This window comes from Ammospiza nelsoni, chromosome 3, assembly GCF_027579445.1.
Source record: "Ammospiza nelsoni isolate bAmmNel1 chromosome 3, bAmmNel1.pri, whole genome shotgun sequence".
Taxonomy (NCBI): domain Eukaryota; kingdom Metazoa; phylum Chordata; class Aves; order Passeriformes; family Passerellidae; genus Ammospiza; species Ammospiza nelsoni.
Genome location: NC_080635.1, coordinates 76,161,417 through 76,181,351, shown reverse-complemented (window position 1 = coordinate 76,181,351; position 19,935 = coordinate 76,161,417). Strand labels below are relative to the sequence as shown.

The following is a 19,935-nucleotide window of genomic DNA, read 5'->3' as shown; positions in this document are numbered from 1 at the left end:
GCTTTATATTGAAGGGCAAAACCACCTAAATTTCACATTTTAGGGGCTGAATGATGTTTTAAAGCTAAGCTATATAACATCAACTTCCACGATAGTATAAGAAGCTTGTGGACAAGAGGTGTGAGCGTGCCTTGCCATGGAAGGTGACGCCTACACGCACTCGTGTGACAGCGACAGGCGGCTCGGGGCGCGGCACAGCGCTGCCCTCGCCTTGCACACGATGGGAGCCAGATGGGGATCGGCCTCTTCTCCCAGGCAACTGCGGGTATGAGGACATAGCGTTGGGCTGTGCTAGGGGATGTTTAGGTTGGACATTAGGAACAAAATCTTCACAGAAAGGGTGATTAGATAACAGAATGGACTGCCGAGGGAGGCGGCGGAGTCACCATCCCTGGAGGTGCTAAAAGACTGGACGTGCCACTCGGTGCCACGGTCTGCTTGACAAGGTGATGTTTGGTCACAAGCTGGACTAGATGATCTCAGAGGTCCTTCCTGACCTAACTGGTTCTGTGATTCTGCCACCACGCCGCGCCGCCCGCGCTGTCCCCGCACGCCGGGCGCAGCGCGGTTCCACGCGTGGAGCGAAGGAGCCGCCGAGCGAGGCGCAGCCCGCCGGGCAAGGCACGGACGACACCGGGCACAGGCAGCCCGCGCTCGGCCGTGAGTGACTCCGAGGCCACGGGGCCGAGCGGGCCGCGGTGCCGGCGCCGACCCCGCCGGGCCGTGCCCATCAGCCCGCGCCCCCCGCGGCTCCGGCCCCGCTCCCGCCCGCCCCGGGGCTTCCCCCGCTCCCGCCCGCGCCGCGCATGCTCGGAGCGCGGGGCGGCGCGCGGGGCGGCGGTCCTGCAGTGCGGGGCGGCGGCGGGCGGCGCGCGGGGCGGAGCGGGGGCGCGCACAGGAGCTGCGGCGCGAGCGGCGGCGGGCGCGCACCGAGGCGGCGCCGCGTGTCCCTCCGGCCCCAGCAGCGCGCGGGACCCCGGGCCCTGCGCCCTCCTCCGCACCGCGGACAGACCCCCGCCCGCAGTAAGTGCGGGGAGGGCCCGCAGGGGGAAAGGGGGGGGATCCGGGCTCCGCAGCCGCGAGGTGCGGGCGAGAACCGGCTGCCGGGCTGCCGCGCGCGGGGCTTTTCCTCCCGGGCAGGCGGCGGGATGGAGGCGCGGCGGGGCTGAGGCGGGGGCTGCGCGGCCTCGGCGCTGCTCGGCGGTCGGAGACCATCCTCACCGGGAAAGTTGGTGTGTGCGGTCGATGTGCGGGAGTTGTTCCGCGGCGATTTGCGGTTAACTGTGGAGAGATGGGACCGAATCCCCCACCGATCCGGATATGAGCACCGACAGCATCCAAAGGAACAGCTGAGCTGTCGCGTAACAATTTGCGCTTGGAAACGCTTTGGTGGAAGAGGGAGTCTGGCGCTCGTGTTCGTTTGAAAAGGGATAGCGAAAAGGGCGTGATTTTTTTCCAGTAGGGAAAGGAAAAAAAAAAATAAAAGAGAAAAAAAGACCGTGCGAAACCAAGCGCCAGAGCAGCCCTCGCAAGGTCATCACACCACGAGGGAGGCAAAAGTGCTCCCGATCCATGCGATCGCTGTATCGCTTTTCATAGTGCCTGTAAGGGATGTTTTTATTTTATCGTTTAATTTATTTAACAGGCGAGGTGTTTGCAGGTGGTAGCGGGGTAGGTGCGGGGCGGAGGTGCCGCGCTCCTGCTATTTACTAGGGCATCAATCGGAGTGAAGATGGAGGTGGGAGGAGATAACAAAAGCTGGTGTGCGATCCTGGGCATCTCCCACACGAAGGCGTGAGAAGGAGGAGGGAAAGGAGACGGCAGGAGAGAGAATTTCATTTCCAAAGATCAAAACAAAAGGTGGAGCAGGTTGAGGCAGATCGTGAGCAGCCGGGGCGGAAAGCGAGGGAAGAGATTTTCGCGCTGACCCGAGCGGAGCGGAGCGCGGGGGCTCTGCGGGAGCCGGGATGTGCGCGGCTGCGGAGGGACGGAGGGAGGGAGCGTGGGCGGGGGCTGCCCGACCGGCGCAACTTTGCGCGCCAGCATCGCTTGGAAATAAGCTGCTCGCACCCGGAGAGACGCGCTGCTTGTGTGGGGCGAGGGGAGGAACGCCTGCCGGTACCCCGAGGGCTTCTTCGCCCTCCTCCTCCATCCCCCGGCGGGAAGGAGCGGGTCCTGGCCGCGGGGTGCGGGGGGAGCGCGGTGCTCAGCGCTGCGGCGGGGACGCTTCCCCGGCGCCCGTGGTGCTGCGCCGGGACAGGGGCTCAGCGCCGTGCGGGGCGCTGCCAGAGGGGACCCCAGCACTGCCGCCCTCCCGCACGGCTCGGTCCCGCCGCTCGCTGCCCGCTGCAGCGCTGCCCGTGCCGCCGGCTCCCCCGGTGCGAGGCTTTTCCCGCCCGCCCGGAGGTGTCCCCACCCCCCGGAGTCCCCCGCTCTCCCCACTGTCCCCACAAGGGAACGCCTCCCTCCTCCCGCCCCAGCCAGGCGGGCCCCTTCCCGCATGGAGCCACTTGCAAGGTTCCCCTCGCCCCAACTTCGCATCCCGTCCCCAAAGCCAAGACCTTTCCCCTCTCCTCTGCTGGGGGTTCCCCCGGCACCTCCCCGGCTTGCCCCATCCCGGGCTGCCTGCTCCGGCCTCCGGCTGCGGAGGAACCGTCGGGGATTGGGAGGGACAGGCGAAGGGGAGGGGGGGGTTGGTGTTACGCAACTGCAGACCCTCCGCTTCCCGGCCCTGGAGGAGCCTGTCCAGGGGCTTTTCGGAGGTGGGACGGGGCTCTGCGGCTTCCTCGGGCGAAGGGCGGCTGGAGGCGGAGCGGGCGGAGCTCCGCTGCCGCGCAGGTACCGCGCTCCCGAATCCCGCACGACCCGGAGCGGTGCAGCAAGGCGGGGAGGGGGGCTTACCTGCACCGCCAGGCTTTTCGGCTGACAAGCAAACGTGCAGATAACAGCGTGATGAAAACACCTGCCCTTTACATTGAAATTGAAGCGTGATTGCTGAGGCATTAAACCCATAGTCAATTATCAAAAGGCCAAATACATGAGTAAATTCCGTGTTCTTGTACAGAAGATGTTATTGTAACAGATGGGTTTAAGCAATACAGATACTTCTCTCAACAATTCTGCTGGCAATATATTTTTAGCAAGGTTTTGTTATTAGTGTGGCTTTGGATAGACATTCTCTTCCTTCACATATTGGAAAGTTCACATCTCAGAGGTATCACTATCTCTTTATGAAGAATAAAAAGATGGACATATTTTATAACCAGAATATTATATGCAACAGATTAGTCACACAGAGAAATAAGTGTATGTGGAAGCTCAGTCTCTGTAGAATACACAATTACTGTCCCTTTCAGAATGCGTACTTCCTTGTAGTTGTTTCTGTCACACATTTTCAGAGTCATTAGTTTTCACTACTACCCTATTACTTGACAGAATGCCTTTCCTTTTTAAAGACCATAGTTCATTTAAGAACATCAGTTTGCTTGAAAGATCTCCTAGTACAGTGTTCATACAGCACAATCCGTTTCTGGTTTGTGGACTGCGATCAATTCTAATTAAAACTTTAATTATGTTTTTCTCCATTCCAACAAAGCATGAAGTAGTCTGGCTGATGTTGCTGTCAAGGAAAAGTAAGGAAACATGTTCTTCATCTTGGTTATGTGTTATCCCTGCCTTTTAATTAAGGACTGAAGCCTTAATCTTGTTATTTATCCACAACTTTTATGACATAGGGCTGCAATATTTAACCAGTTTTCTAGGCTGCCCTGTCTTCTTGATTGATACAAAGGTATACCTGCATAACACTGATTTTTCAACGTGCTCCCTGTTCTGGAACATGCAGTATTGCCCGCAGATCAGTTGTGTCATCAAGCGGCATCTACTCCGGAGTATCACAGCGTTATGTAACTCACAACACAGAGCAAATGCCAGAGATGTCTCTGCCGCTCCGTTGTGCGGTTCCCTGTGTGCCTTCCCCTGCTGTAGTGTACCAGAACACTCGGAGCTGATGCCACCCCACAGCACCAGCCCAAGGGAAACTGTGCTCTGGCCGGAATGCTGAGGCCAAGTCTGACTGGGATGTGGTGGGGAGGGCAGGCTAGGGCAGAGCAGAGCCGGGGAATGAGGTGGCTGTGCAGGATGGAAGCGGTGCAATGCCGCTGGCTCTGGTGCTGTTTGGAAAAGGCGCCACGTGTCCCAGGCTGCGACATCCTGCTGACTGCAGCGTGTCTGGGGTCTGGGGGGATCCCAATGTTCCTTCCAGCAGGGTCCTCCTAGAGAGCTGCAGCACCATTGTGCTGCTACAGGCCTCTTGACTTTTCTTTCTGTCTATACACTCAGTATGGCTGCAGGATCTAAATGTAAGGATACAGGTTCCCGTAACAAACACATGAACGTGGTGAACTTTGTTGTGGGTGATTCTGTAATTGTTTACATTTCAAGCTGTTGTCCTGGTTCTGTTTTTCAGTTTTGGAATTGTAATGTTATGTCTGTCTGCGCAATGGATTCCTAAGCTTTTTTTGTATTGTATCTGTGCCTCACGCTCCCATTTTAGGTATTCAGTTTGCAGATTCCCATAGGTTTCCAGAATTTTATGTCACTTGGCCAAAAAGTGCTGGCTCATCCTCTAATTGTGAATCAAACAGCAATGTACACTAATTAAAGATAGAGTTAGAAAATATAAAGTATGGTAGACAGATCTGGTTTTAAAGTCTTAGGAATTGAAACACGCAGCACTTACCCTGAGCAGCTGTGTTCCTTGACTGTGATGTTAAACATTGTCAGCACCGGTCTTCATCCTTTTGTTTTTAATAGGTATTGTTTTAGCAGTATGCATTGGGGCTAAATACCCTTTGATTTTGAATGGTCTGTAAAGAAGCTTGTTTCCAGGTGGGTTTGATTGCCCATGGATACTTTGCTTTCTTTAATTTTGTCTTACATTAACAGAGAAAAGCACTGTGTGATCTTCCTGCATTATTTCTCATGCCTAATTTTGATTCAGACTACTCTATAATGAGCCTAGACTATTTAATCTGTCCCCATTTTCTTTTGGGTTACTATTACCTGCATTTGCACACCTTTTGCCATTCTCTACATGCTTGGGCTTTTTCTTCCTTCAGAGTGTAATTTTGTTCCTTCTTTCTGTGCATGTTCATTGCTTTTTTTTGATCGCTTTCCACCTGACCAGTTATTTTCTTTGCTGTATATTTCTTTCTTGGGAAAGACCGTGGTTTACCCCATAGCTTCTCTCCATGGCATTGCTGAAAGCTCTGTGTGGTACAGGAATACAGGAAGGCTGTGAGCATTTGCTGTGCTGAAGATGTCAGGGTCTAGATGGGCTCCCATCACAGGGCGGCGCTTTCTTACCTCAGCTCCAGCTACTTGTCTTTATTCATAGAGAGAGAATCTTATATTTTTATTTTTATGCTCTTGGTCTGAGAGTAATAGCTATAAAACTTTTCAAAGAAAATTAAACAGATGATAAAAAGGATATTTGTTCATGTAATGCAAAATTTCAGAGTAGTGCTACAAACTTTTATTGCTTTTTAAGTTTAAGCTAAAATATGTATGTATTTTTTATTTTTTTAACTATGTCGATGTTACTCACAGGGTCTCTGCTTTCAAGAGCTTTTCCACATTGGGATGTGAATGTGACTGAAAGGACAATAGTACACTTGTAAGAAATGAAGGCAGATCATTAGAGATGGTCTCATAGATGAAAGTTGAAAAAAGCAAGTAGTTTCAAGGTGACAGTGGAAGGAGAAAAAGATAAAAGCCACTTGATAGAAAAATTCACTGTTTATAAAATATCAAGCTGTTTTTCTTTGTGATTATTCCCCTGAGGAAAGTAAGGAACAGAATATGTTTAGTAAAATAACTTGTAGAACCACAGCTAATTGAAATAATTTGTGCTCCTTGGGAGTGAAAGGACAACTGCATCTTTTTTTGAACTAAGCATTATGTGTTCTGAAATTATGATATCAAGGACAAAGGAATACACATTACAGATATTTCTGAAGTTTTTTTTTAATAAAGTCATATATATAATCCCAGACTGTAAAAATTAGTGGAATGTATAATAACTTTCTCCGTTTCACTGTTTTGAAAAATCAAGAGTTTGCTACATTCTTGAGTTTGTCAAGAACCTACAAGCTTTGAAATAATGAGAAGTGATAATTTAAGATTACCAAGTGAGTCTTTTAAGATAATTATCATAACAGAATTTCTTAATAGGAAGATAAAAAATTTTAACATCACTTTACCATCACAAAGCCTTTTGAGGAAGATTATCTACATAATCTGTATTTAAAAAGTCTGAGTTGATGTGCAGGAAATAAGATGTAATGCTGATTCCTATTGCTTTTACACCAGTATAAATATAAGATACTAAACTTCTTGGTTTAAATGACCTTTTATCACTTTTGGCTTAAAGCAGATTTAATCTTGAATAATTGATGATTTCAGAGAAGCATCATGCAGCACTGTTAAATAACAGAAAAAAAACATTTTACTTAATGTCCTGTTCACTAACTTAGACTTTCTCAAAGTTCATTTATGAAAAGATCTAAAAATGGAGATCCATAATAATAAAACTTACAAGTGGTGTTGAAAAACTTGGTTTTGGTCCTCTCAAGGTATTTTCATACAGCTGTTAGGCATAAAAAATAGTATATTTTGTTTTAACTTCTAATGAGTTGAATCAACCAATATAATATCAACCAGTGGGATTAATTTGATTACTCAAACTTTGTACAAGTCAAACTATATACTCAAAAAGAAAACAGATTGTGATAGAAATTTACAGAGTTTTTAGACTAATAAATATAAGGCTCTAAAACTTTTGATGAAAATTACTCTTATTAGTTTTAACTTCTAGCTAAATAGAAAGTTGTATGTTAGACCAGAAAGCTCTTAGGTTCATAAATGTTTAAATCTACAAGGAAGATTAATGACCATTTTAAGCATGTCTAGCAGAGGCCATAGCATTTGACTCAGTCATGCCTTTGCTCTCCTTTTACATACAAATTTGGAGGAAGGGAAAAAAAATTCAGTCTTGATTTAAAGACCATGGAGAATGGAAAATGTATCTCTGTTCTCACTAAGCTTTTTTAGTAATTAATTATCCTTAGTGTTAGAATGTGATGGTTCTGGACTTAATTACGAGTTCTTGAACAATCAATCCCCAAAGCAGTTAAAAAAAAATCTTAAAATAGATCAGCTGTTGAGCCTGGTGTGTGTAGAGTACCTATGACTTGGTTTTAATATCTGAAAATAATTTCACAAAGGTAATATGTTACCGAAATTTTATTTTTTAAATGAAAGATTAGTGTTCCACTTTATAGAAAACATTTTTACTCAAAAGTAGATATTAAGTCATTCACTGTAAGATGGAATCAAATGCAGTGAGGAGACATGAATATTATCCTTTTTGTGAACTGCATTTGAGAATATATGTGGTTTAATTAGACTTTATTCAGAATGGAGTAGTCTAAAATTAGAAACTGTTGTTTATAAAAGCTCTCACAATACAGCATATTTCTCTGTACTCTTATCTGCTATATTTAGAAATACAAAGTAACTGAAGACTCTTAGAGAATGAAATATGAGATATCAGTTAGTAGTTAGAATTAAAATGCTTTTGTTTTTTAGTAGAAGCTGGTATATGTAGAGGAAAAAGTTACGATTTTCTAAAGTTAGTGAAAGTGAACATTTAAGAAAGTTTTTAGCATTGAAAATAAAATCAGCTTACATAATGGATAAAGCTGCAAAAAATTATTTGTGCAGCTATTGTTAACATCCAGTGCATATCCAGTCAATTTCATTACAGCCAATGTTCTTTCATTACACCAGCATATATGCTATTCTTTAAACAGTCATTTTTCTTTTTAAATATACATTTTTTAAACCATACAAATGAGTATTTGTGAATGTTCTTAAAATTCATGTTTTGAATGGCGTAAAAGGCTTTCAGTTTGGAAGACTGATAGCCTGAAAAGTGGTTTTAGTTTGCTGCATGAAACATCTGATGATACTGATGATTTTTGCTAACCTGACTGGCTTGTACAAAAGGACTGCATCTTCAAATGTCTAAAAAAGTTTGATCTGTTGTTTTTGGGAAGGGGGGGTTGGGGGGGGAGGATTTTGTTGTTGTTGGGGGATCATTGGGTCTTTTTTTTTTTTAATCTTAGATATGTCACATCAACCACATTGTAAGGTTGAACAATGCTCGACATTGAGCTCCAGGTGATTTGGAACTGGTCCTTGCCATCCATACAGAATGAGAACATTTAGAAGAATAGTATGAAATCAGTATGTTACATGTTAAAACTATATCATGCATTCTTAAATAAAGAGAGCCAGATAATCACAAACTGTTTTTTCCATGTGCATAAATATTCTTGCTGTCTGTCAGTGAAATCCTAACAACACACCACTATTACTGAAATGTCAGAGTGCTTAACAGAAGTAGCTTCTAAGGCTCCTTTTCCTCCTCAGGTATGGTAAGAAGACCACAAAGTAGCCTTGATCATTCTTCATAAATAGGTTTTGTTTGCAAGAATTGTCCCCACACTGGGTGAGTTCTTGGCTACTTAGTTCAGTGGCTATTGTTTAATCATTTAAATTCCTGTTTGGGAAGGTCGCACAGTTGGAAGGGGCTGTGATGTTTTTACATTTTTCTCATGTGTCTGCCACAAAGAGGTGCTACTGGAACACGGATCAGTAAGTAACATTTGTTTCTACATTGTTTAAGAGGTGGACATTACTCAGTCAGGCTTCCTACTCTGTTATATGAGAATATAATGCTGAAGTGTCAACAGGTACTAACTGCCTCATGTCTTATCTCATCCTTAGCTTTTGCTGATCCCTTTTTTCCTCCCTCTCTGGCTCTGCTTCCTGTCTTTGACTCTGCTCCAAAGTCTCCTGTTGCCTAAGAGCCTCCCTCTCCCTGGCAATACTGGCTGTGCGTGTTTAACTGTGTTGGATGCCTCCTTCATCTTGCATTTTAGCTGTGGTTTTGTGTTTGTTTTTTAAACTGTGAGCTTTATAAAACAAGGGTCTGGCCTTTGCATATGTTGTAGAAAGTGCAGCTGTATGTACAGTGCTATAAGGGTAAATTTATTAAAATTCTAACAACATACAAGACATGTACTCTGCCTACAGCCTGTGCAGAAAGATAGGGTGCAATACAGGGGTGGAATGGAGTGACTTTCAGCCAATCCATGCCTGCTAGCAGGGACTGGTTTTGCCTCCTGCAGAGCTAATTAGGATACATTCATACATGTTCTGCTTCCCCCCATGGGGCTGTTCACAGTGGCAAAGCCAGAGCGGAGAGCTGGCTGAGGCACACACTGTTCTACGGCTCTTGGGCTGTGGTGTAGATATACCCTAGAATATGTCCTGAACAGCTGGGTTTGTATATAGATAGCTCTAGATATGTACAAGGTATCTGGTACTTTCAAAGAGAAGTCTGTAAGAAGTCACAGTACAATGTAAACAGATGTTGAGTACAGCTGTGTTCTGTCTGTGTGTCTGTCTATCTGCTTTTTCTGTTGAATCACTCTCTCCAGCGCCTTAACTCTTTATCACAGTGCAAGACCCAAGATGTTCTTGTAAATCTGCAGAGTAGAAACACAGCCTATATACCTTTTTCTTTTTTATTTTTTTCTCCTGGGATGGGGAATGTTGGGGTAAAAATATTCAATAGAGACTGAAAATGTTACAGTAATTTATGATAACATTCTCTGTGGTTTTTATTCCTGCACAGTGCTATAAATAGTTCTGTTGTATGTACCTACCATCTAACGCCATTGTTGTCAATTTGCTTAACAAAACCTATCACTGCAAGTCCTTCAGTTACAAAGCAGTTTGCTTTCTTTAGATGAGAATGCGCTAAAGAACAGTTGGCTAGTTTCTTCTGTTGTTTGTGAGATATATTTTAAATTATTATGTTCTTCAAATATGTGTAACCAACTGGAGATTTTTTCATAATGTTCAACTATAAATAAATGAAAACAGTGTAACAAAGATCTGAATTGTTGCTTAAAAAATCCATGGTATATATAAAATACAAGACCAATTTTTATTTCAGTATCAAATGCTCCTAGCATTACTTTGTATTGCTTTTTTAATGTTGGTGAATTAAAGCTAGTCAATTTAAAATAAAACACTGCAACTTCTTGTGCTTCAAATACATGAAAAATAACTGTCTGACTTGAGTTTTAGTGGGTGTCTTGCATTGCACAGTCAGCTGAGGAGGAGACAGATATTTTTTAAATTGCACTTTCTTTCCATATAAATTGCAAGGTCTTGCAGTATATGACTCATTTCAGCTGCTAGCTTCTCCCTGTTGCCAACAGGAGTATATTAGTGAAGACCAATAACAATATATCAATGTCAGCTCATCTCCAGATAAAAGAAAGTTCATGAAATGTTCAAGGTTGTTCTGTTGTTGTATGTAGCAGAGATAGCTGGAGATTGTAGTTCTTGTATTGCCCAGTAAACCCATCCATTTACTGTTGACAGTACTGATGTATTCAGAAGGTCTTCAACATCTGAAGCTGTGTGAGACAACTAAGACATTCCCTTATTTTTCCAACTCTGCATTTTGTCACTCTTAACTTACGAGATTCTCAAGTCTATGAAGAGTACACGGCAGCTTGCAGCCATTTCAGTCTTGTACTTCTGTTTTCTTTGAAAATACCTTCAAGACATTTGCAGAAATTGGCTTTTTTGGTTTGTTCTGAACGGGCAAAGTCAGTGGCATCGCTGTGGGCACTTGACTAATGAGGTACTCTGCCATAAACATTGAGTCTGGGTCAAAGAAAGAAACAAACTAAAAAGGTAGCAAATTCATACAAGTTATAAAAGCAAAGTCACCCTCTGACAACTATGCTATGCTACTTTGCCATGCTTTAAAAATTCAGATTACAGTGAAAGTAAGTTACATGTGGTTGTACAGTGAAAAGAAATCTGTGCCATCAGTGGGCAGACACATTAGCAGCATTATTGACAAATACTGACATCAGGAAGTCTTTAGGAGCACATGAAGAGATGGCTTGGTGGTCATTATAAAAAATTACCATAGAGTTAAATGTGAAATGGAGACTTCTGGGTTAATCCCTTCCTGAAGTAACTGGACCAAAGTCCAAGGCCTCTGGACAAATGTAAGGACTCTTCTCTGAGCTGATCTGTCTGATCCCTACTAGAAAAAATTTGGATCAAGGAATGGATTTGAATACTGCAGAGTACATGCTAAACCACCAAAACATGTCCGTGAGTAAGCGGATTTAAATACATGGGGAAATCTGTTGCTTTGAACACACAGAGTTGACTGGAAATGTAGGTGTAAGTGTTCAGCAAGCTCTTAGCCTAAAGGAGATGAGACTCGGGGAAAGGAGAAGGTGTGATCATGAATCATGCAGAGATGTAGGTAGGATCAGATCTGTGAGGATTTCAGTGCTAGGGAGATTCATTTTAAATGAATCAAAAAGGAAGGAGGGAGCAAGGAAAAGGAGTAGCATAACATTTGAAGATAGCAGAAGGCAAAGGTGTCAACATCTAGGAAACACTGAGTGGAGTCTCTCACCAAAAGGGTGATTAATATGAAAAGTACTAACAGATGCACTACTTTTTGTGATTTTTTTTTAGGTGTTGTGAGAAAACTCCATAGGGAAAATTTGAATTTGCAGGAAACATTGAATTTAATGATAAATCTATCTGATTCTTGCCACTTTTCTTTGAACTGCTCCTTCTGATGTAGTAACAAAGCCGAATGAGAGCTGTGCCAGGGCAGAAGCATCTGAGTTAGGTGCTCAGAGGAAGCTCCTACTGACCTGCCAATGCCTACCTGAGCTGTGATAACTTCTCTGTGATAACTGTGTGTCAGATGGGTTATAGATGTAGCTGTTGGAGAAAAGGAAGGAGAATTGAGATGGTTTTAAGTCGCATACAAGTCCTAAAAATGACCACAGAAACACCCCCAGTGCAGGCTCTCTCTGACAGTGAGCTCTGTGTGGGTGCAGGGGAATTTGTTCATCCAAAGGCATTTGGGATGTGAAACTAAGTGGGGAGAAGGATTGGAAAATAAAATGTGAAGTATTTGCATAAGACTTTATATGTTCTCTCATCATATGATTCATTGATCTTATGACTGAACAGCTGTTCTTAAAAATTCTTCTTTTCTGTTTGGAGAGCTGATTTTGAAGAATTTATGTGACAAGTTGCTCATTGTTTTGCATTTGTATTTATGTGCCATGTATTTTTTCACTGCTGATGGTAGTTTTGAATGGGATATGGCAACTACAATATTGGTGAATTTATAGAATTTAACATGATTTCATTAACTTAGTATTACGTGATGATGATGCAGAAGGCAGAAACGTACCTTGTCCAAGAGCTTTTAGAGAATTGATGGCAAAGCAGGGATGGAATCCCAAACCCTTATTCTCAGAGAACTGTAGATCCTGTTTTATGCATGTGCTTGACCACAGTGCTAAAACTGATGTTCCTGTCATGGGATGAGTTCAGTTAGCACTGATAAATTTAAAGAGGCTGTACAAAACCTCAAACATTTTCTAGTTGTTACAAGTCAAGGTGGAAAAGCATTTGGCAACTTGTGTAAATTTTTCAGTTCTAACTATTTCAGTGCCATACATAAGTAAAGGTCAATCTTTGTCTCAAAAGAGTTGTTCACACAGTTCTGGTATCATTCCCATATCTATGACTATCTTCTGCCAGAGACAAGTAGCACAAGATTTGCTGGGGGTGTGACCACATCTGGGGTTTTAAAAGAAAAAAGATACAGGACTAGAAATTTGGATGAAAGCAGTGTCCCATTGGATTTCTGATGTGACACTGGTGTGCCCCAGTCTGTCTGGGCTATGCCTGATTGCCCCAGCACCAGGTGATCTCTGCTCCTGGAAGCAGGAGGGGGAACATGGCACCAGCTTAAGCTGAACCATGGCCACACAAATCCTGGGATATACACAAGACATTAGGTAAGGCGTTCTTTTCAAAAGTGAATATGGTTCTTTGGAGAGTATAACCCTTTTTGGCAGGAGAGCTGGATTGTGTCAGATTAAAATCAGTATGTAATCATCCCATGGTGCAATGGGAGCAATAGAGAGCTGTGATCAGCCTGTGACCCATTCCTGAGGCTTGGCTTTCCTCTTGGCTCTCTGAGGTATTTGGTAGGAAGCTAAACATTGCAGTTTAGTTATATTGGCAAACCTTATAAATTGTTATGGGAGCACGTGCTTGTGTGTAGTTGATGAACTAAAGATTTAACAAAATTATTGAATAACAATAGTAAGTAACAAGTAATAAAAATAATAAATATTGTATAGCTTACATTTAAATCATTAGTAGCAGCAGCAGTCTAATTTTGGAATGTTTATGAGATGGAAACAAGCAGGTATTTACCTGTCTCCCAGTTTCCTGTGCTTTTGCTGGTGAGATCTGTTGGGTGGTGTTGTGATAATGACTAAATCTGATGAGGGGTGAACTGCAGAGCATGGACTGGGCTCTTCAGGTAGGTAGTGAGGAGGTGCACCTCTCTGTTATCTTTGGGGTTTAATTGCATTGGATTAATTACGTCATTGTATTGCATTTACATACAATTCTTATGTCAGTTTCAATTATTAGTTAAGCCATAATCCTTGACATATTTTTCCTCTTTAGGCTTTTGCATAAAAAAATACAGGTGTCAACATGCTCATTGCACATGTATGCAATGTTGTCAAAAGTACTATGAAAAAATAAGGTCAGACCAGTTTCTCATTTGCATTTGAAGTTATCCTTTAGAAAGAAGAATGAGACTGATCCCTGTGCTTTGCACCATACAGCTAAATGGTAAAGCTCTATAATGTACAGAAAAAATCCATTTTAGACAGGCTTTGTAGCTTTTCCCCTTGGACATTGGCATTACCTGGAACTCAGTTTGACTGTGAATGAAGAGAAATGTGAGGATTTCTCAGTACAATGCAGAGAACAGGCATAACCAGTTGGGTTCCACTAATCCAAGGGTTCTGCCTGAGATTTGTCTCTGCAGTAAGCCTTGGCAGGAGTGGCTATTATCCAGTCTTCCTTGTTTCAGAGGGGCATGGGTGTGACAATGTAAAGCCTAATACCTGGTAAAAATAGTGTTTTTAAAAGTACTAGAGGAGAAGAAAATGAAAGGTATGTATTTTATATGGAATGGTTTTTAAATTGTGTACTTCCTGTTTTTCCTTTGAAAAATCCCTTATTCTTTGGCCAGCTGTGGGTGATCATAACTTTCCATTTATTATTATGGCAAATAATTTTAAAAAATGGAGTCATTTGAGCACCAGTCATGCTGGATATAAGCCAATTCAACTCCATCAGGCTCCATCAAGTTGTTATTAAGTGCTGTCCAAGTCCACATTATGGAAGACAAAAGAAGATTTGCCATGTTTAAGAGTTGGTTATACAGTTTTTTCAGCACATTAGGACTCAGGAGCTCATACAGAAAACTTTTCAGCTTAGGTGTGTATTCTAAAATAGATCTGCAAAGTTTGGTTGTTTTTTAACAAACAAACTTGCTAGTTTTACTCTGCTCCTGTAGCAGACTATTCAATGGGATTTTTTTATCACTAAAAATGAAAAATTTAAATGTATGCTTCAGCTGTAGTGAGACTTTGCTTTGGCTGGAACAGCCCTGCATCCCATGGCTAGCTGAAAGGGCTCAGTCACTTGATACTTCACTGACTTTTTCTGCCAGAAGTACTTTGACAGCACATGCCCTAATGTGTCACTGCAGTATAAGTTGTTCCCAGGGGAATGGATGAACAAGCAGGGAGGAAATGATCAGCCTGCCTCTCTTCCTGGGCAGCTTGCATCGATTAGCAGGCAAGGTTGCTCCCTGCACTCTGGCATTCCTGCAAGGATTTTCCATATCTATCTTCCACTCAGCCAAAATCAAAACAGCTGCAAGTAGTGGAAAAGCAGAATATGGCTGGTGGGAAGTGGCAAGCACTCTTCCTGTGGTGAGCAGATGAAGTAGCTTTAAAAAAGATTATGATAGGAATATAGTCACTAGCTTACTCAACCTATCTCAGTTTTTTCTCCTAAATTTATCAGATGATTTCTTTGAGTTTTGTGTCAGGTATAATCTCCTGTGCATCTGCATTGCATATATTACCTTATGTCTGGACTGCTTTTGACTGGAATACATATTTTCTTGGCTGGGAAGTAGGTGGTGTGCAGTGAAGCACAGAGGATCTGCTGAGGTCCTGTTTCTGCATCTGCTGTGGGTACAGCCAGCATCAGGTGTGTGCCTTGGGCAGGCTGGGAGAGCTGGGCTGGGGACAAGCCCAGGAGCTGGGGCAGTTCTGAAATCCAGGGCAGTTCTGAAATCCAGGGCAGTTCTGAAATCCAGGGCAGTTCTGAAATGCAGTGCAGTTCTGAAATGCAGTGCAGTTCTGAAATCCAGTGCCACTCACCTCAGCACCCACCACTTGGTGACAACTGGCGCCTGCCATGAAGGTCCTCCAAGAGATTGCAGACCTGAAGACTGCACAGACACCTTGAATAATTACTCATTTTTCCCTAAGATATAAACATCCCATATCAGTTATGCCCAGGTCACAAGTTTAACCTTGCATTTTCCTGAGGTCTGGGTGAACCTTGGAGAAAAATTTCCATGCATGTCTGGGTCACACACAGAATATTGTGCCATTACCTCTGCTCTGTAAGTTGGCTCTGGGAGAGCCTAAATTACATTTACCTACACTATTCATGAAGGAATTTGCAGATCTACCTCCAACATTTGTGCAGAACCTCCATATGGTATGGTATGGAGTATATAAATTTATAAAGTATTCAGCACCAGTGTGCATAGCTTGTGTGGGGATTTAGGGATCTGTGGGGATTCTTTTAAAGTAGGTTTAATTTAATTTAATTTAAATATTTACAAAAGGATTCTATAGCTCACTGCAGAATCTTTAACTCTTTTGATTATTTCTATGTGGTAATTCTCCTTCCAGTGTGGAATGGTTTGGAGTGGAACAGACCTTTCCATTAGACCAGGTTGCTCAAAGCACCATGCAGCCTGGTTTTGAACTCTTCTCGGGATTGGGCATCCACAACTTCTCTGAGCAATCTGTTTCAGTGCTGTACCACCCTCACAGTAAAGAATCCTACTACTGACAATCCCTTACAACAATTAGTAAATAATATGAAATTTATTACTGTTAGAATCTAGGTCTGTGTATCTTATACCTTCTATAAAGGAGGCTTTATAGCAGCCTTCCAGCACCAAAAGAGGTAAAGCTGCAGAAGTTTTTACAAGGGCATGGGGTGATAGGACAAGGGGTAATGGCTTTAAACTGAAAGAGGACAGGTTTAGATTAGATGTTAGCAAGAAGTTTTTCACTAATTTTTCACATCTCATGCTGGCTGGCTGTGCCAACACCTGATTTTTCACAATGAGCATGGTGAGACAATGTAATAAGTTGCCCAGAGAAGTTGCCCAGAGCCCAGGAAATGTTCAAGGAGACTGGATGGGGCTTTGAGCAACCTGATCTAGTAAAGGGTGTCCCTGGCCATTGCAGGGGTCTTGCAACTGGATGATCTTTAAGGTCTTTTCCAAGCCAAATTATATGATTCTATGAAAAATGAGAGCCCACGCTTTTGGAAGTAAAGTGAATTGCAAAGAGAAGTTCTCCTGTTCCAGATATTCTTTGGGAAATGCTATTCGAAGATATTTCCATGTATATAGGGAATTATTATTCGTTGGAAACATAACTGTATTAACAAGATGCTTTCTGAAGAATAAGGAAGGAGTGAGAATATTGTCATGTTGAATTTCTCAGAAATGCCCTGTGTATTTTATATCCACTACTGATTTTAATTTGAACTATTGCTCAAGTATAGGCATGTTCATAACGATTAAATCATTAGAAGTGTTTAAAGAAATTACAGAAACTTGAAAAATGCCAGTTACCAAGGGAGTAAAATTACTCCTCTATATGTAAGAATAGAAAGCTAAGCCTGAGACTGAAGCCACAGCACCATAAATGGTCTTGCTGCACATCATGTTCTTACCCACAAAATCCAGGATGCAATTACCTGGCTTTATTAGGCACAAAAGAAGGGCTGTCCCAGGAAGAAATTACCTCATCTTGAGGTTGGAACTAGGACAAAACTCTCTGATCGTGAGAAAGGTGTATTTACCTTTCTCAGGGTTTCCTTGCTGCTCCTGAGGCAATTGGTGGTTAATTGGTAGTTAACATCTCCATTTTGTCTCGGTGGCACAATCAGCCTCCGTTCTTTTTCCAAAAGCTCAGCTTTGTCTGAAATGCCCCCATGTGACCCGTGGAGCTTGCTGCTGGTAAGCAAAGCTTGATGGACAGCCTATGCTGTTTCCAGGGTGTAGGAAACATTAGGAAATACTGACAAGATCAGTGTGATGAAATAAATAGAATTCTCCAGCTGCTCTTTGTCTTACTTTGAAAACATTACTTTTTATGGCCACAGATTTTCCAATGGGAAACACTGAATACAGTTCAGGACCAGCATTATCTAGGCTTCCACTGGTCCTAACTCCAAGAAACTATTTGGCTCCTTGTGCTGTAACAGTGTTAGAATTAATTCTGGTTTCTGACAGAAAATCATCCTGGAGTTAGTGCCTAAGGCTGCTAATGTTAGTGCTGCATTTTTGCATAAGCATTTTTGATGCATAAATAACTGTTGCATTACATCTCTATCTAAGATCCTATCTCAAGTATTGCATTTGGGGCACATTTAATGGTATTTAGTAATCTAAAAAGTGCTCTGTCAGAGCATACCACAGGTATCTAGGTGGTGGATGTAGTGTTGCTATTTATATCATAGTGCTCTACAAATATTAATAACACTCTGCTTCAAAGTGAGCTATAGCCATAAACCTGTAAAACAGCTCCCCACAGTTCATCTTGATAGTCTGTTGAAATTGGACTGCTCTGACTATACCCCCTTCAGGCTCACTGCCAATCTCATATTTTATCCTGAAATTCCACAAGGAGACACTCAAAATAAACACTGCACTAGCAATTGCTTGAATTATACTTAAGGCAGTAGCAAACATTGGTTGCACTTTAGCCTCTCTGTGGCTTTCTTGAAAATCCATGAAGTCTGACCTTCTGAATACATTTTGCTCTTATTTATCTCCCCTGTTGACTGCAGTAGGAGTTGAAGGAGCATAGCTGAGAAGGGAATGGGTACATCATAGATGCTAAGCTGTTATGACTAAATTATCCCTGTTAGTCCCACATTGCCCAGCCCCAGGAACTTTATACAGTGCATATCTCCTCACTAGCTTGCTTTCAGCAAAAATACAGCTATTAGATTTGCTTTTGACTTTTCTTAGGAGGAAAAAAAAAAAGCGAGCTAGAAATTGCAGTATTATTCCAGGCACCATTTGAGAGATGTTCAGCTTTTTGTTCTGCAAGTGCTTTTTCTTTGCTTCGTTTGAAAATAGCTGATCTTGTAATTCACTATTAAGGCCTAAAGGTGATCAAAATAGCCCATCACCAAGGTCAGTATACCCTTGAATCAGACAGGTTTGCTAATTTTAAACTTCAGTGTTTTACAGAAAGTAGTGTGTTTAGCAAGAATAAAGAGGCAGAATGTGGGATTGGGACAATATGAATGTTCACACATCGCTGCCAATGAAAGCAAAGCTTGCAGGTCTAATTTTAGGCTTTTCAGCCTTGGTATTGTTCCTTACAGCACAGTTATTTTCCATATGATACAAAGCACTCCTTTTCTTTTCAAGTTTCATAAACTGCTTTAGAGAACAAAAGCAAGGACAAAGTGAGTATATGTCATGGTTGAAAGCAAGTCAGAGAAGCTTAAGTAAGGCTGAAGTTAGGGATGGTTGCATGCCTCTGTATTCAGAGGACAATTCTTGAAGAAAAACAAGAATCTTGAGAAACATGTCACAAGAATTGGAAGTGGAGTTACATGGTGTCTGACTGGAACCCTTGGCTGTGACTGGATGTGCTTCAACACATTTAGTTAATTTACACTGTGCTCAGATGCCTAGTAAGTTAGTCCTCTTTAAAAATGTCAAAATGACCTGTGCTGTTTGGAGAAATAGGATTTTCAGGATACTTCCCTATCTCTTGGTGCTCCAAACTAAGCATTGTAGATGCAGTGAGGATGTCACAACTAATTCTTTATGTAACACCAGATAGATGCTGTTTTCTAAAGTTAACTTTTACTGAGGCATTAATAAAAAAATATTTTATAGAATTACAGAAATGGAATACTGTAGAAATGGTTGTTTTCTTTCTTTTGTATTTTTTGTAGATTAATTGCCAAGGACTGGAACCAGTCCTTGATATTAAGTTATTCCCCATGGAAGTTCCAGCAATGGTATTAACCTGCCAAAAACACCTTTAAAGATCATTAAGTTAACGTAGTCCCCTGTCATCTAAGAGAAGCTTATTATCTGCATGAATATGTGACCTGGTTCAGAGAAATCAGAGAAATCTGTGTGATTTTTTTTTTTAGTATGTCTGCTGTTTGAAGCTGGTTGGTCATGGGCTGTATTGGTAGAAAGAGTTTATTGGGAAGAAACTCTTCCCAGGGGCTGCTGTAATGCTGAGCTGGTGTTTTGTCCCACAGGCTCAGCAGAGCTCCACTGCCCTCACTGGGCTCCACCAGCCAGGCAGTGCCAAGGTTTGGCTCACAAGGTGTGAAGCACAGTTTGGCTGAAGGCTCTGCAGTTGTTCCCAAACTGGGAGAGTCATACCAGTCTGAGCTCAGGGGGTAGAATGTTTTTTTCATGCCTTTCTAGCTGTCTAGGAGTTAAATGTTTAAACTAATTGTGTAGATTTTTTTTTTTTTTTTTTTTTGTTAGTCAAACAAGAGTAAGTATTTCCAGAGAGCAATTAATGCCAGTCACCTTTTATATATAGTTTAGCATGGAAT

At 42.5% G+C, this 19,935-nt stretch overlaps 1 protein-coding gene across 3 annotated transcripts in view; it reads left to right on the top strand.

Moving 5' to 3' along the window:
• Positions 1–252: 252 nt before the first annotated feature.
• The window catches only part of VSNL1 (visinin like 1), an 87,034-nt gene continuing 67,351 nt past the window's right edge, over positions 253–19,935 (top strand). Inside the window, exon 1 of one of the 3 annotated variants that reach the window (XM_059467993.1) lies at positions 253–446. The gene's annotated coding sequence lies outside the window, so the exon portion shown is untranslated. Of the gene's footprint in view, positions 447–865; positions 1,024–1,776; positions 1,861–19,935 lie in introns of those variants that run through there. The other 2 variants (XM_059467991.1, XM_059467992.1) reach the window with 2 other exon arrangements.